The 17,582-nt window shown below is 46.6% G+C and overlaps 1 protein-coding gene across 6 annotated transcripts in view; it reads left to right on the forward strand.

Moving 5' to 3' along the window:
* Positions 1 to 17,582, forward strand: part of LOC8037831 (plasma membrane calcium-transporting ATPase 3) — a 393,495-nt gene that overhangs the window by 167,179 nt on the left and 208,734 nt on the right. For all 6 annotated transcript variants that reach the window (XM_040501873.2, XM_029992241.4, XM_040501879.2 and 3 more), the window contains exon 2: positions 14,436 to 14,513. The gene's annotated coding sequence lies outside the window, so the exon portion shown is untranslated. The remainder of the gene's footprint in view (positions 1 to 14,435; positions 14,514 to 17,582) is intronic.

Here is a 17,582-nt window from a genome sequence, read left to right on the forward strand (position 1 = left end):
ACTATTGGCGGTAGATTTTTTTTTTCTATTAGGTTGTTTATTGTACAGCTCAGCACTTAACGCTGAGAGTAGCATGCCAGAGGTTCGATGACCGAGTGTGGTAACAATGCGCCGCTATAGGCAGCTTGCGAGGTGACAGCTCGTTCTACGGTCTCGGACTTAATGAGGCCAAATCCCGCAGCTGTAGATTCCAAATCCCGATAATGATTCGATTTGTACCGGCGTGCATTCGTGTAAACGGTGATGTGTGTTGTCCTTTGAAGGACTCCAGGATAGCATACTCGACCCACTAGCCGATGGCTTTCTTTTTTCTCTCTCTCCAGAGTGGAGAATCAAGTCTCCACAGTCAAATTCCGACTAACGCCATGCTGTTTAAACGTACGTACACCCATTGTGATTTTTAAATTTGATCGACAGCTCTCCCTTCTTTAAATGAATACATTCAAAAGACGAGTACAAAAGAACGACCAGCTAGCTCAAGTTTTAACCCTTTTCACCACTAAACATGAAATTTTTTTTATTTTTCTTGTCGGTACGACGACAATCAGCAATACGCTTAAAATCGGGGGTCAGTCGCGCACGCTCGACGACTGAGACAGTCGATGAGGTTTGCATCTCTTCGGATCCAAAAAGTCCCGCGTGTTGGTCTCCTGCCTGGGCGAGTCACGTTCGGCTTCCCCTTATAAGGACACTCCGTGCGGGGAAGTCCACTTCTGTAATCACCTAAAGTGGCCGTATACCTTTTGAGCTTCGCTCGCTCTCTCAGACTACCTAATCTGGTTTTGTGCTGAGCTTTTCCGTTGTACCGATATAACCGTTGATGCCGCGAGAGACGTGCCTACTGCACCCACGCATTACGACAAGGCGCGCTGCGTGAGCGTCTCTGTATACATTTTGTTCTTCTTGCCCCCCCCTCTGTGCAATAATGTCGATGCAGCAGCCACTTTAATTTCGTAAACAAACCGATAAGAGCGTACGCGCACGCCACGAAAAAATATCGATACTTATGCAAAATTCCTGGCCACTCAAACGCCCTCGCAGCTTGTTTCGAAAAAAAGATCAAATAGATGCGTGTGCAGTATTGATGATTGCTATAGCCATTTGCACTTTACGAAACGCAGAGCGTGAGGAGTTTTTAGAATCTTATTATCGCTCTGAGACCCATGAGATTTGGGCATGGGCCGATAAGTATTCGAAAAGAAAAAACAAATCCCGAAATAAGGAGCGAATACTTAATAGGTGACGCCCCACATTTCTTAAGCTGTCATTCACCAATGTAACGTAATTACGCAACTTATTTCGAGTAGCGTTCGAACATTAACATTACCCGTTGTTACTTACTTAAACTGTCACAAACTGCGACGGGTGTAAAACAGAATTAGACTGTTTAGCGCGGTCCCATATGACACTTGGGAACGGCTAACGTAACACCAACCTTTTATATACTGAAGGAGTCCTGGAATTAACGATGCATTTAAAGCTTTACAAAAAAAAAATCAGGATATAAATTCTTTATTCTCGCCACAACGCAGAAAAAACAACAAAACAACAACAACAACAGCACCTTCTTCTTTGTTTACAAAGAGTTCAAAGAAGCGTATTTCGCTAACCCTAATCTTTATGCCTGTGCAGGGTGGCTGGCTGCCCCTACGTTACTTATTAAGGTTAGAATTTCATTCCGAGTCGATTGTTTAAAGCATTTAATGCAGAAAAAAAAAAAGCAGTCTCGTGCGAGCAAACAGCACATTCACAGCGACAGCTGCGACACCTCATCAGACATTAATGTATCCTCATTTGTTTGTACCTTACGTGGAGGAAGCATTGCTATTTCCTGCTGGGAGGGGGACACGCTCATCTATAGCTATAGAACTATGCGATAAAAAAATATGAAGATGAATTAACGGTGCTTGATCAAATGAAACAAATTATACGAAACCGTCGGAAGAGAAATTTTTGGCGGAGCCGGGATTTGAACTCAGGGTCTCCCAATATCCGGTCGGGTTTGTTAACCACTATACCACTCCGCCTTGTCTTTCTGGCGTTTCTCATTCGTATTAATGAACCGCAAGCAAATGTGTCCAATCAAAGGTGTTCTGGAAGCACACACCGCCGCGTGGAACGCGGCACAATGCTTGCTTGCACGCGTTACGTGCTCGTTAGGCTCCAGAATTTCTCTCACTGCTTGTCTCGTCACGTGTACATGTACATGTACGTACGTTCTCATGTACGTGGATATGCATGTGTAGTGGTAAGCATACGCGACCGGATATTGGGAGTCCCGGAGTTCAAATCCCGGATCCGCCAAACATATTGTCTTTAGACTGCTTCGTAGAATTTGTTTCATTCGATCAAGTACGGTTCGTACATTTCCATATTTTCGATTATTTCCTCTTTGGAGACCACGTACGATAATGAAAAGTTCATGTGATATATAAAACATCTACATAGATAATATCACGGGACCATTATAGTAGTAAAGGGACATCGTGACATCATATGATATCGTGACACCATGTGACACCACTATGTCACTTGACAGCGTCCCGTCACTTGACACTTACGCGACGTCACGTGACATTATGATGTCACGTGATACCGTGCACGTGTCAGACGAGCCTCCGGTTATATTTTGCGTGTCGGAAGCAGCTTCCCTCCCCCACCTCCATGAGCAAACCCCGAACAACTCGATCGGATGTGGCACAGACGGCAGTGCTGCATGCTTTCGCGAACCTTCGCGAATGATTGCTTGTTGACATTACGGCAGTGTACAACGGATCCGTCCAGTGATAGGATGATCGCGGTAAGTGCGACTTCATTACCGTGACTCGTGTTACTTTAATTAACACAAACCTTAGCTAACTAACAATTGTGAAAGAAATTAATGAGACAATGCGAGTTAGATGAGATAAAAAATCCCTTTAAACCTAATTTGATTTAAAATGTATTTCACCTTTCTATACAATTTTTTACTTGATTCTGTAGTATATTGGTGGAGCGTGCAATTCAGCATTTTTTCTAAAAAATGTTTTGGTATTTCTTAAAATTATTCGCCTCACATTCAAGCGAGCGTTGTATAAAGGATCTTTACATGCATATTTTCACTTTCACCATTTGTTTTTTTAATCATACGCAAATGATACAAATACTTGGGAAGTGCCTCGTGCCTACAGTGGGGTGTTTTCGGATTACTTCGGTCGACCATGTCCGGTGACCATTTTTAAATTTTAAGAAAAAATATTTTGTAGACTCAGTGTTCATCAGAAGGAAACCGAAATCTGTTTTGCGAAAAATATTTTCGTTTTTGAAGAAAAAAATTAGAAGCACACTCTTTGTGCGAATAGCTTTTCGCAATTTGCGCGAAGTTGATATTTCGGTCACCTCTCTCCCCCCCCCCCCCCCCCCCCCCCCCAAAAAAAAAAAAAAAAAAAAACAACTGTCATAGATACGGGTTTAGAAATATTTACTCACATACTACGTATAAGGAGGATTGACTAAAAATATTGATAATTAAGTATCTACTATGTTAATTCCAAGAGAAAAATCGCCAACATTGCATTTTGCAAAATACTTATTTTTGTTTGTCTATATATATAAATGTCAGAACTTTCCAACTTTGCCAGAGTGTTGTCTTGTATTGTATCTTGTTAATACTGGAGCTCTATATTGTCGTCTTGTGTAGCGGAACACGTTTACGAGAAATGCTGAAACGGGGCTATTTGAATAATAAAAAGTTATTTTGAAATTCGATCTAAAAAAAGGCCATCTTCGAATTTTTTAACTCTCCCACATTAAGGCCAATGATAGGTACTAACAGAATCTGCAAAAGCATGTTACATTATGTTTCTGGATTTAAAGTTATAAAGCTAGAAATATTACCAAATTTAGTCCACATCAGTACCGCGTGAATGGGGCGTGTAGATACCTATAGATGTCAAATTCATTGTTTTTACTAAGTGTAAACACGCTCGAGGGTGGTCAGAAAGAAACAAATTGACGGCACAGAGGCAGATGGTGGCTTTAAATTTAGGATTATTAGTGTGTTTTTGTATAAGAATTGAAGAAATTGCGCGCGGTCCGGTGCGATCGAGAGGCTCTCTCATGTCCCATGCTTCGCAGGGCCTGTTTTCCATAGCCGGCGTGTAGGGTCGCGCCACGTAAAGGAAGCGACCGGATTGGCTCCTCTTAGCACATGTTTATCTCAGCCTTTTGCCTGGCGGTATCATCATATAGCACGGCGGAACCGGCGCTCCATCTCACGGCATTGAAGCTGCCGCCACGTTCTGCCTGTAGAACGCGGCCGGACCTCCCGGCAGGCGCCCGTGAGGCGAGCGGCAGACAGAGCGCGCAACGCACTAAACAAAGCACCACTGTATGCGCTTTGCTTAGTATGATAACAATTGACCATTTTGTTCCCGACTCTTTTCTGAGTGTGTCTATTTTTTTTTTTTTGCTGGAACGGATGAAAGAACCCCTCCCTTCCCTGAACGCGCTCTTGGCATTGACAGCACTTCATTTTCGGCGATATCTTTGTATGTGTACTGTAAGCGCATCACCCTAAACAAAATGGCGTTGAGGCACCCTAGCGCGCTCCACCTGGCTCTCTGGCGCTCGTTTGCTTAAAACAGCAGGGCGCGGCGGCCGGGCTCGAGGTTCAGATTTCTTCCCTCCGTGCGCAGTCGCCTTCGGACGGATAATAAAAACTAAGAACTGTTTCACACCACGGAGTTGAACTGCGTTTATTGTCCTTAGCTTTGAACATGTACCCACAGGCCTCAAAACGCCAAGATAAATACTGAAAGACACCCTTTGTGTAAAATTGTTTACGGGCGAAGCTCCTTAGGGTGTAGCCTTGTCCGTCCGGCCGGCCGGCCGGCGTCCGGGCTCACATAAAAAGAAAAAAAATGTTTGCGCAGTCGACAGGAGTCGAACCTGTGCGGGGAGACCCCAATGAATTTCTTGTCCATCGGCTTAACCACTCGGCCGCGACTGCGGGACGAGTAGGGGACTCTGAAATGTGGTAGTAACTCAAGAGCTGGGGATGTCATGGATGAAACATTGCATGTCGCCGCTCAACGTCTATACAGGAGAGCGCGCTGCGGTCAAATTTGTATATAATCGCGTTAAACTTTGCATGTATTGGCTCAACGTTTATAGACGAGAGGGCGCTGCGGTCAAATGCTCGAATCCGTATATAAAAAGGATCCATACCACACATTCTCTTTCTGACATGAACCGTTGACTTAAGCGGTGGAGATGCGTTTTCACGGCTTCTAGCGGATCCAAGCTGATCCGCTAGAAGAACCACTGGCTCTGCATTTCACCGACCATAAAGCTGTAATAATGAAGTCGAAACGAAACCCAAAACTCAGCACTACCTATGAGCAATGAAAAAATCAGCACCATCAGCACTACCTATGAGCAATAAAATCAGTATCATCAGCACCACCAGAGCTTCGTCGCAATCAACATCATTCACCACGTGGAGATGCGGTCATTTTTTTAAAATAATTCTTTGTCATTAAATATTTATTAATTTGATTGAAGCCGCTTCGCACTACACTGTTCAGAGACGCTGGTGGAAGAGAGTCTTTATTTCCGAAGTGGCTTTTTGTAGGCGCTCTCGTTCTTGATACCAGCAATTCGTACCGGAATGGGTTGACGCGTGCGCACTGCCAGAAGTGCCAGGTTGGATTTCCTGGCACGGGCCGGACGGAACTCCAGTCTTTCGTTTTCAATTTCTTGAACACTTGCACGTCAGGCCTTGGTAGGTGAATTAGTGCAAATTCGGTCATTTTGTCTTGAGGACGTCTACCACATGATATCTGACGCACTCTCAATAGCTGATGTGGCAGGCCCTTGGAGATTAAAGAGAGTTTCATGGTGTTCGACGAGGCCTCCAATCTATCGCAGGCGTTTAGTTTCTCTTCATTCGTCGCGTCATCATATGTCAATCGAGACTATATTGACAAAACGTCCCGTAATCACTACTTTTATTTTACCTAACGTCGCGCTGTAACACATCTTATCCATTCGGTACTCCGAGCATGGCGCTACCATGATACAGGTATCGTTGCCGTCATGCCGAAATACATGCCGGGAACATACCTTAAAGGAATCGTTTCAACCACCTGTTACCTTCTTCACCGATATTAGAGAGTTTAGCGAACCGTTTTAGAGCGCAGCTTTTACGCGCCCGTTTCTGGGTTGAGCGGCGTCAGCATCGGCGTCGACGCAACCGCGGGACGTTTCCCCGCGAAAGTTAGTGGGGAAATTTTCCCGCTAAATTTAGGGAGAAAATTTAGCGGAAACATTTTCCCGCTAAATTTAACGGAACACTTTAACCGCTGACTTTAGCGGGTTTGGTTTCCCCGCTAAATTTAGCGGGTTCATTGACGTCACGTGAAATCAACACCAGTCCAGTTTTTCCGCAAAATTTAGCTGAGAGAATGACGCCATGACTTCGTGTCACGTCGCCCATGAACAAATTCAGCGGCAGGAGGAGAGGAGGAGGAGGGCAGGAAGATGGGGAGGAGTAGAGCAGTAGGGGAGAGGAGTAAGAAGAGAGGAGGAGGGTGGGAGGAGGAGGGTGGGAGGAGGAGGGTACAGAGGATGAGGGCATACCCTCCCCTCCGTACCCTCGCCTCCTCCTCCTCAAGAGCTGCGCTCTAGTTTCGCATTACAGATATTTGTAAGCGTCTTTCATGTTTTTGCACTTCCGATACAGTACGACAGGCCCTCCGGTACGAACTGCGCATGGGCAAGCCTACTGCGGTAGTACATGCGCAGTTCGTACCGGAGGGCGCATCGTACCGTATCGGATGTGCAAAAGCGGTTCCCTATACTATTAAAAAAAAAGAGCCACAAAATCTTGCTTGACTTGCTGGAAACTAGGTTTGTCAAGCTGGTGAAGCTGGTTATTGCTGGCCATATTAGTCTAGCTGGGAGTAAAGTTGGTGAAGCTGGGAGTCATGGTGGTGAAGCTGGAAGTCAAACTGGCAAAGCCGGAAGTCAATTTGGTGAAGCTGAGAGACAAGCTGGTGAAGCTTGGAGTCGAGCTGGTCAAACTCCTAATCGCGCTGGTCAAGCTGGCCTTGCTGAAAGCGCGCACGCCAACGTCGGCTTGGGCTGGGACGAGGTCACTTCCTGTGCTTTGACGTCTCATTTTTGGGAGACGACCGGGTGCTTCAGACACACTGCGAGCTGCCTTTGTGTGCGAGAAAAGAGAGAGAGAGGAAGGAATGATTTATTTGAGACACGCTTGGCTAAAACTCTTTATTAGATAGTTTTAGAGAATCGTTCTTTGCACATCCCATACGGTACGATGGGCACTCCGGTACGCACTGCGCATGCGCTACCACAGAAGACTGGCATATGTGTAGTTCGTATCAAAGGTTCCATTGTACCGTATTGGATGTGCAAAAACGGTTCGCTAAAGCTCGATTTTTTTCCAGCGGTACGATATAAAGATGAGGGTTGACCAACTGATTTTTTTAAAAGTTGTTCGCCTATTTTTTACATGGCAGTAACAGTAACAAAATTACAGTTACGGGAGCTAAAACTTCACATTAGCGCAGTAAACTGAGTAAGTTATTTCGGTATTGTTGGTGGTAAAATTCCAAACCCTATTATTGTCCGATAACGGTGACCGCGTTGCGCTTCACAAGCAAAAAAGAGGAAAGCTATAGAGCTGCCAAAGCTCCAAGTTTTGATTTTACGCCAATACTACAAACGTATATATAGTGTCAAACAATACCATTTTATAGACAAAAATAAATATCTTTTTTTGCCACTTACTAACGTTACGAAAATTGTGGTCTGTCCTTGTTGCCAACGTGCATCTGATTTCTAACAGTTCATAAAACACCTCCGACGCTAAAGCACCTGTGGATTTCTGTGTAATCAACTGTAACATTGTAACGAAGTCAATGAAGCGATGAAATAGCTCTACAGATACATTGTTCACCTTACATTCTGTTATTAGTGTAGTATGCTTCACGTACATGTGCCTCAACATACGTGCATTCGAAAGCAGAGGTCTTATAACTAAGCGATGGTTGCTAATGAGATTTGCTTTTAAATCTAGTAAATAGTATATTATCAAAACTATCAAAACGAGACAACCGTGCTTAATTGATGGAATGAAACAAAGTCTACGAATCCGCCGAAAGACAAAATCTTTGGCTTAACCGGGATTTGAACTCCGGGTATGCTAATATCCGGTCGGCGTGCTAACCACCACACCACTCCGCTTTTTTTTTTTTTTTTTTGTCAGATTCTGAGAGGGAAGGAGAAAACTCACAACAACGTTAAAAGAGCTTCAATCACTCTTGAATCGGCACCTCGCACCTATCAGTCTTTCAACTGCTAATAACCACGTGGCACACTAGAACGTAGTTTACAGATTTCAACATGTCGTACAAACTCGCCAAAATATTCTACAACTGGTCTCTCGTCAGCATCTGCGTGGCGGATTAAATCCCCTCGATGTGTTGTAAGAAGCGCCTTTATCAAGGAACTTTATGACGGACTGCAATGCGGCGCCTCCATATGCTGTGGAAACCCAACAACATGATATGTAATGGTACATCATTCTCGTTTTTCACTGCCAAAAATCGTATACCATGGCAGTCGATCCAAGGGAAACGTTTTCCTTGGAGTACTCCGCAACACGCCCCAGCAAATTACCACGTCCCAACGCTCTACAAACACATGTTCAATGGTTTTTCTCCGCCATTCATGTTTTAACAGGTAAAGTCCCAGAGTGCAACTTGAAGAAAAAGGTCTTCACACCTAATAATCTGTCAAGACTGCCGCAAAATAATATTTTCCGCTGATGCAGCAGACAAATGCAAAAACCAAACACCGCAAGAAATATACAGAATGCACAACTTTCTAATGTCATGCGGTTCAGTATACATCGGTCACACAGGCCGATGCTTCAACGATCGCGCACGTGAACTTGGCGCTGCCACACGAGCAACCCCATCTGGACATCTGGCAACACACTGCAACCGCTGCCATTGCTCCCCGTCATTTAAAGACACAACATTTATGGCCAGATACCCAGACAAGGTATCCAGGGAGCTCCACGAGGCTTTTGAAATCAAAGCAAAGGGCAAAATGTGCACAAGTGACCGGTCAATAACCTTATCGACAAGAGAATTTGATTTTCTAGAAACGGGTCTACACCGTGCCTAGTCGTGACGAAGGCTTTTTTTCATGGCTATAAGGGATTCGTTTTTTTTTTTCAATAAATGTTAGTTGCGAGTGCGCCAGTGTTTACGTCTCTTCTTATCGTTGTTTTTTCGGCGCCTATCTTCGATCATAACCAGCTGGCCCAAATTGCCATCTTAAAGGGGCACTGACACCCCAAAGGTCGTATTTATTTTTATTGTCTAAAACGATGCAAGTTGCAGTCATAGACACGCAAAAAAAACCGCATCGCGAAAAAAAATTTTCCCGCGCGCGCGCGCGCCTTTTTATTTTTGGCGTTTGATTTTCCCGCCTCTCGCCTCCTCGCTTCTTTTGATCGGTGACCTCAAAAATCAGGAAATTTAGAAGCTTTGTAGGCGACATCTCTATAACATTTAATTACGGCAATCGTAAAACATGTTTTTTAACGCAATTGCGAACGCACTACGGCCCTTCTTTTTGAAATACCAAAAATCGGGAGTTCGTTGTGGTGCCGTCTCCTGGATTTGTATCCTCCAACGGAAAACAGGCGACACCGCTCAAAACCGGTCCGCCGCAACGCCGGCAATCGCTCCTTTCCTCCTCGCTTTGGGTCGCCATGGCAACAGCAGGGAGTGGTGAAAAAAAAGTCGACTCTCAGGTCTCCGCGATTTTTGACGTCAAGGCACCGACGCCGATCGCGCGGGAACTTCGAATTCGGCATTTGGAAATTGTTTTTTTACTTCACAAATACTGAACTCTCAAATTTCAAATTTTGAGGGTAATGTCCCGGCATCGTTTTCAATCGTTTCGGATAATAAAAAAAAATATGATTTTGATGTGTCAGTGCCCCTTTAATGTCTTCAGACAGACACAAACTGACACGGGCAATCTTTTTACGCGTTAAAAGACAGTTTGCCTTGGTCCCTCACAGCATAGAGATCGCTATAAAAGAACGGCTAATGTTATATAGACAAGGCCTTTGTACAGCCTTGTTTCAGTGACGTCTCTTAGGTACGCAAGAGAAACGCGCACTGCGCCACTCCGCCTTTTCTTTCTGGCGTTTCCTGTCTTACTAAAGCACCGAGACTAAATGTATTCAATCAGAGGTGCTCTGGAAAAGCAGACGCCGCCGCGTGGAACGCGGTACGACGCTAGCTGGCACGTGTAGTTTTAGTTGTGAAACGTGTTACTAGTTTTTGTGCGTCTAATTTTTTCAAACTTAAAAAAAAAGTGCAATGATAAAAAAAAAAATAAGTTCCATGGGACTGAGGGCGCTAACGCCGCAGTCCACTAGCGGGTAGTCATGTAATATATCTATTGTTTTTTATAAATCTCTTGCGAGATTTTTTGGCTCTCTTTAAACCTCAAAAAACATTAGAAACAGAAAGGCTACTTTTATGGAAACGGCACGATGGGGCGTTTCTCAACATACTCTACAACTTTTACATTAGATAGTTTGCGCGCAAATTAATATATAAGAAGTTACATTCGTGTTAATTAGTGAGTTTGGCACGTCGAAAAAATATATTCGTTTGCTCATTTGGACTGTGAACAATAATGTATTTTACAGCACAGGTGAAATGCAACAGCTTTTTTTTAAATTTTGACACAAGTTAACTGGAACACACCGTATAACCGAAGGAGGGGGAGGAAAGGGGGGGGGGGGGGGGTCACAGGTAGAAAAGCTGCCTATAAAATAAGAAGAAACTTTTGACTGCATAAAGATCCCAATGTAAGAGTACGGTCGGACTGGTTTAATAATCCTGCAAAGTGGGGTCAGAAAAACCGGGGTTGATAGGTTAAAATATTGTAGAAGCCTTATAATATTACATCCAATGTTTCCGTTACATACGTCGGTTAATACAACGTGCACTTTTAATGTTCCGCATAGAAGCTACCACGCCATGAACACGTGTGTTCGCGCGATTGTGTCAACGAACCCAGGAACTGGGGTATGCAGTGCGCTCGGGCAGGTGGCCCGTGGAGCGAAATCTGTTCGTATATGACTCGTGTCGCTTGCTGACACAATAGACACTATTCAGATTCGCACGCCATCTGTCGTACGTTCCGCTTACCTTCTTGAGCAGACTGAAACATGGCGACCCATGTTTGGGGCTACGAGCAGAGCGCTGCTAAAGGACGAAAGTGATGCCGCTCTTCTGCTGTACGTGTCTTGCTGTGCAACAAACGGATAACTAACAAATCAACCGAAGTAAACGTACGGACTGTGTTGTTTTTCTCTTTCAATCTAAAGTTCTTATAGCGGATGTTGGAATAATTGTAGTGTTTTACTTGGAGTCTCCAAGTGGCAAAATGCAGAACCCATGCCGCCTGCTTTTACCGTGGGCACTGTCAAATTCTCTTAATACGTGACACTCCCCACTAAGGGCTGGCTAAGGCTGGTTTACAGATTTTTATCTGTTGTGTTCACAACCGCCAAAATGACAGCAAAAGAAAAAAAAAAACACAAAAATTACCGGGTCAATTGTGGTTTCTTAATTGTTTAACGAGGCTTCTTCTTGCATTGTTTGCCGCGTTCTGCGCGGCAGTTTTCTTGGTGACTTTGTCATTTGTGTTGTTTCGGTCATTCTGAGCGCAAGCAACTCAACAGTTGCTAATATAAAGCTTTTTTTAAATACTGACGCCAGTGCCCCACCCGAAAAAGCAACATTATATGACCTACTTTAAAGAAAGCTAGGCAGGCAGAGCAGGGACGGCGGGGAAGCCTCAAAAATGGCGCGGAAGTGCACACGGTCGATGAGAAATGGCGCTAATAATGAATCAGGTTTATTATGCGGCCGTTCCTGTAAGTGAATCTGTTTGGAGCATTGCTTTGGGTATAATTTGTTGTTGTTAAAACATCTTTATTGAATCTAATAAGAATAGAAAGAAAGGGAGAACGATGGGTGGCTGCCCCTATTCAGGGAATTCATTGGCCTTGAACTCTATCACCTCTCTCGTTGCCAGCAGTAGGTGTTGGCTCAGGTCCTCGCTGCGTAACGCGATCTCCCATCGTTCCGTCGTCGGGTTTGTGAACGGCACTAGGCCGGGGATCTTGTGACAGGCCCACACGACGTGATACGCATCGGCTCGTTCGCACCCACAGTGCGTGCATGTGGGAGGCGTGTGGGACGACGGGTACCACGCGTTGAGTCTCTCCGGCGTTGGTAGTGAGACCGTCAAGAGTCTTCCTATGATGTGTCCTTTTCTCGAGAGATTCTTGTGCGGCAGAAGGAACCGCCGCCTGAGGAATCGAATGGCACTCAGTCGTTCAGAATATGATGCCTAGTCGTCAATGTCGTCGCCACGGGAGAGGGAGGCCCGGTTGGGAAGTAAACCTCGGGCTGTGGCGTGAGCCGCCTCATTCCTTCTGTGTTCCACGTGGCCCGGCATCCACACGACACGTAGCGACTCCGGTGGGTGGTCTCGAATCAGTCTTGCAACTACGTGCCCGATGGAGCCTGCCGCAAAGTTTCGACACGTTGTCTGCAAGTCTGTAAGCACGAAGGCCCTCGAGTTCCTAGCGATGGTCACAGCTATGTTTACACACCCCCCCCCCCCCCCCCCCCCCCGCGCGGGCCGCCGACTCGATCTTGTTTACCGACGCTACGCTGATCGTCTTCTCGCCGTCCGATGACACTAAGGCCACCATGGCGATTCCCTCCTGTCCCTGGTCCGCGTCCACACAGACGGTACCGGTCATGCGATCCCACGTGTGCGCCAGGGCCTCAAATCTTGATCTTCTCCTGTCTGTGTCTCCCTCCGGATGCATGTTCTTTGGTATTCTGCTGACCTTGATACTGGCTCCGACTTCTCGAGGAAGGTCTTCGGTTAGAGGGGTCCGGCTTTCCCCGGCTTCCAGGTTCAGCTTCCCTAGCAGTCACCTGCCGTTGGCCGCCCCATCCAGCTGTTTGAGCTGCGCGTCAATCTGTGCATCTCTCAGTTCCTCCAAAGTGTTTTGTACACCCAGATCCATGAGCCGATCGGTAGGTGTACGAACTGGCACCCTCAGTTCCGTCTTGAAGGCCTTCTTGATCCCGACGTTCAGCTTCCCTAGTTCTGTCTTCATGAGGCGTAGGTTAGCCGTCCCGTACGCAATGCGGGAAATTGCGAACGCCTGCACCAGCCGTAGATCTTTATCTTCATTGTTAGCTAAGATCTTCATAGATCTTTAGCTAACAATCTGGGGGATGCTGAGGAAATCTCCCCGTACCCCAAAACACTTCCGACGCGCCCAAAACTTCCACATGTGGCGCGTTCCTTCGTCAAATATATCTTTTTCTAAAGGCCGCGGCGACGCCTGTATTTCTTGATCACACACTCTGAGCATAAATTGGACACGAGGCCTGCGTCAGCGGTCGGAAAGGACTCAGACCCAATAGCGCGCTTCGTGTTTGATGGATGGATGGATAGATGTTAATCAGAGCCGTGTATTGAAAGAGTTTGGTCAATGGGAGGTGCGGGCAGAGTCAGGGCGTGCGGCAGAGTCGGAAAGAGGGCTTGGCATGCTCTCTTGACCAACCAGAAGCCGAAAAGAATCCCCTAGCGGTGGTAGCGGCAAACAGTTCTGATCAAAAGTCTATGTTCGTATATGGTTTTAATAAACGCGTAAGAGTGAAGTGTAGTAACTCTTTCTGGATGAAAATAGGGTGCACGTGTTGTTTTGATCATGATCGTGCAGAAAGATGTAAGAAACGAATGCGCCGCGCAACTCTGTTTTGCGCAGACAGAGTGTGACCGTTCGGACGGCAGATTCCCGGCCCCGGGCGCTTGGCGTATGGATCATGTCGACCGTTCCGCTAGGATTGAAACATCACGTATACCATATTTTCAGCCATTGAGAGTTACTCCAATGCAGTTATCAGGTTTGTTTCTCGCGACCACCGCCAGGGTATTATTTCCGGCATCGGGTTGGTCACATTCGAATTTCTGAAGACGCCCTGGAACACGCCCAGCCCGCTTTTGGCCAATGGCGCCTCCTCATTCGTCTCCTATACTTCCCAACGAATGGCCAAACTCTCTACATTTACGGCTCTGATGTTAATGGCTATACCCTTCGTAACGGGCGGTAGCTTGCGCCACCTAAGCTAAGTCTAAAAAGACCAACTCCAATGGCGACCGCCGCCAATATTGCTCGATGGACTTTTAAAAAGGGTCTAGTGGGTCGTATGCATTCAGCTTGTTCATGGAGGCACCTTGTGTTCTCCGATTGTTCGTTCGCGCGCTAACACGCCGGTGCCCGCTGGGTTGCTTTCCTTCAGGAGGGCGCCGACATCTCCGCCCGTGGAAGATGCTCTAACGACACCGACAGCCACGTGGGCTCTGCAACCTCCCTTCCGGTGAGTCGAGCAACGTTTCGTTTCTCCTCCCCATCTTCCCTCGGAATGGAAACCCCGTTGCCGCCCCTGGTCTCCCCTTGAAACCCACCGTCGATCTCAAGAAGTCCGCACAAGCTGTACCCAATGCCACACCGCAACGATGGTCCCTTCAATTTCCGCCTCGTGACGTCACAATTGAGGAACGCCACGGATAACCGCGATCCTATAGCGGTGGTGTGGCACGACGGTTGATGTGGACGCGGCAGGTTCCTGTTCTGCTGTATCTGTCTCGATGCGTTCGGCCATTTGATCAGAAGTTTGACAACCAGGAGTTCTGGAACGCCTGGACGCTTGAGACACTTCGACTAGCCCGCTAGCTACGCTCTAACGTCTAGAACTAACCACCAAGATCGTGACAATTCGTAGTGTTCTAGAATGCCTCGGTGTTTTGCCCCAGAGGCGTCGGAACTATTCAGAAAAAAAAAAGGGGGGGGGGGCGGTGGTCATGGTGGAGGGAGGGGAAGAGGGGCGACGGAGGTTTTGCGCCCCCTTCCCCGTATTGTTTCTATTAAACTTTTGAACTGTATAGGGAGCAGTCGCCCCGCCCCCCCCCCCCCCCCCCTGCCCCCCTGTTCCGACGCTACTGTTTCGCCCTCTACAAAAACATCTACAAATAAACAAATTAGACGTTTCATGTTCATACAGGTGTTAATGATTATGCGAAAATACCTGAGGTAAAGGAGATTTACTCCAGAAAAAATTAACACCCTCCAAGGAGGGTATAGACGGGAGCAGAACGCTGCAAAATCCTTGCATCGGCGGTCCCAAAAGAAGGAACGAGAGAGAGCGGCAGAAAAGCGGAGAAAGAAACCAGACGAAAAGTTAGGCGTGTCCATTTTGCCGCGATGAGTTGCAGCTGTAGGAATGCTGTCAACTTCACTTATTTTTGTGCAATGCGTGACGCCTGTGTTTCGTGTAAAATAAAGCTAGAAGATAACTAGGTACAGAACTTGCGAATTATGTTTGGCATCTTCTTTGTGTATGTCAAAGCGTCGCAAGTAGTATGGGCCTACTAAGAGCGGGGACCACCGATGTTGGCGTCCATGCCCCGCTGTTTTGAAGCCGCCGAACTGCATTGGAAGAAGGTGGACCATTTTCTCTAGATTGTTATACGATTTATGCATCCACCTGAGGATGGAGGGCAACTCATGCCCCTTGGGCGACTGGCGTGGTGCTGATGTTTGTCAAGCTTCCCTCAAAATATGGAGACACTGGTGTTCGCCGTAGATGAGCAATCCAGCCAGAGCATTACGACTGCTTACCTGGGGTTTTTAACGCGCGTCGCACGTTATAAGTAACTACACGGTATTGGTAACTACTTGATCGTACGGCGGTACGATGATCATTCAGTTCGAAACGGGTTGGGCTGGGAAGTAAATTCACGTGTTGTGCAACAAGACCCCGCGAACTACGTGTTCTGAGCTGTGGTGCGCTACCGCATTCGAACACCGACCCCTTCGATACGTGAAAGTATGGCATATCGAAGCTCACGTTTTGAGCATACGATGTAAAGTTTTCCCTTCGCGCTCTCGCCGTTTCGCGTATTACGACGTTATCAATTACCACCTCTGATGTGGCAGTAGCCATCTCCAAAACTGAGCTTCTACACTCTATTTTACCCTTCTAACTTTGTATACGGTGGTGGCCTGGGGCGTCCAAGCCCGGACACGCGTTCCAGTTCCGTCGTTCCTGTTTAAGAAGTGGCGCCAAAACGGCGTTGCGTCTACATGAGAGTCGCCAAGGGGTGTCACCTCCCTGGAAACGGGGGGAGGAGGAGGAGCTATATTCCGTTTCATTAACGATGAACCAGATTGGACGCTATACAGACCATCGGAACCAATCCAGTGCCGCGTGACTATCACGTGACCTTCTCACCTGACACCTTTCACTGCGCCGGATTGGCTGGGATGGCCTGTAGCGTCCGCTGCGGTCCATCCTAAGGTGAAACAAAGCATAGCGACTCATCGAGGTCAGAGCCGTACATAGAGAAAGATCGGCCCTAGGGCGTGGCCGCACCAACAGATCCGCGTGCATCCTTAGCGGTTATTTATAGCGCGAGCCAAGTGACCCCGAAACATTCGATTATTCGCCCACGCAGCAAAAGTGACGACACGTGATGTCCGGAGAGTTGCGGCGTGTTATAGTCATCCTAGTGTCGCATAGAGGAATGCCAGTTCGCTCGTCATCGTCACTTGAAATATGAATGAGGTAGTTCATTGGAGAGGGCCCGCTTACGTCCGGCATATACCCTAGTAACGCTTTTTGTCACGCCCGTCATTGCCACTAATGGAGGTTGTGCGTCCTTACGCTTACGCGAGGTACAGGCGCGTATAAAAACGCCCAATAAAACGAATGCACTAAATTTCAAATATTTCCTATACTCATTTTTTTCCTCAAGAAAAGAAAATAAGAATGTTTTGCGCATTGTTTATACGCCACGCGAAGTGGTTCTTACAAGATTTGGTTGTCGGAGGAATAAGCAATGCTTTTGGCTTTTGAAACGGGTACGTCTTGATAAGATAACGCACGTCTAATCAAAAAATGTGCCTACATATATGGTACATCTTATTTCTCCACAAAAAGGGGGAAATTAGTAAGGCTCCGCGAAGATCCGGACTTTTTTTTTTTTTGCTACAGTTCTTGACGTAAAAACGAGTATAATTGTTCCCCCCCCCCCCCCTTCCCCGGCCCCTCCCTTCTTTTTTTGTATTTTTATTTGAAAAATCAAATCTCTTTTTAGTAAAATAAATAAAAAAATGTCACTGAACATAGTGCATCATGAAAGACAAAACATACTGTAGTCGACGGTAGAAGAAGGGAGAGGTGCCTGAACGTCGCCGCCTCGAAACGCGGCAAACGTGGCGACGGTTCACTCGCATTTCAGGCAAGCGCCGTGAGATTGCATTTTATGTAAAGGGTCGTTGAGAGTCAATCGAGGAGTCGTTTATATCTGTGCATACATTTACGAGGTCGCGCGACTTTCGGCGTTTTCAAGGTCCCGCGTTTACAAGGTCGTACGTTTACAAGGCA

Source organism: Ixodes scapularis, unplaced genomic scaffold (assembly GCF_016920785.2).
Source record: "Ixodes scapularis isolate PalLabHiFi unplaced genomic scaffold, ASM1692078v2 PGA_scaffold2__306_contigs__length_199485367, whole genome shotgun sequence".
Classification (NCBI taxonomy): domain Eukaryota; kingdom Metazoa; phylum Arthropoda; class Arachnida; order Ixodida; family Ixodidae; genus Ixodes; species Ixodes scapularis.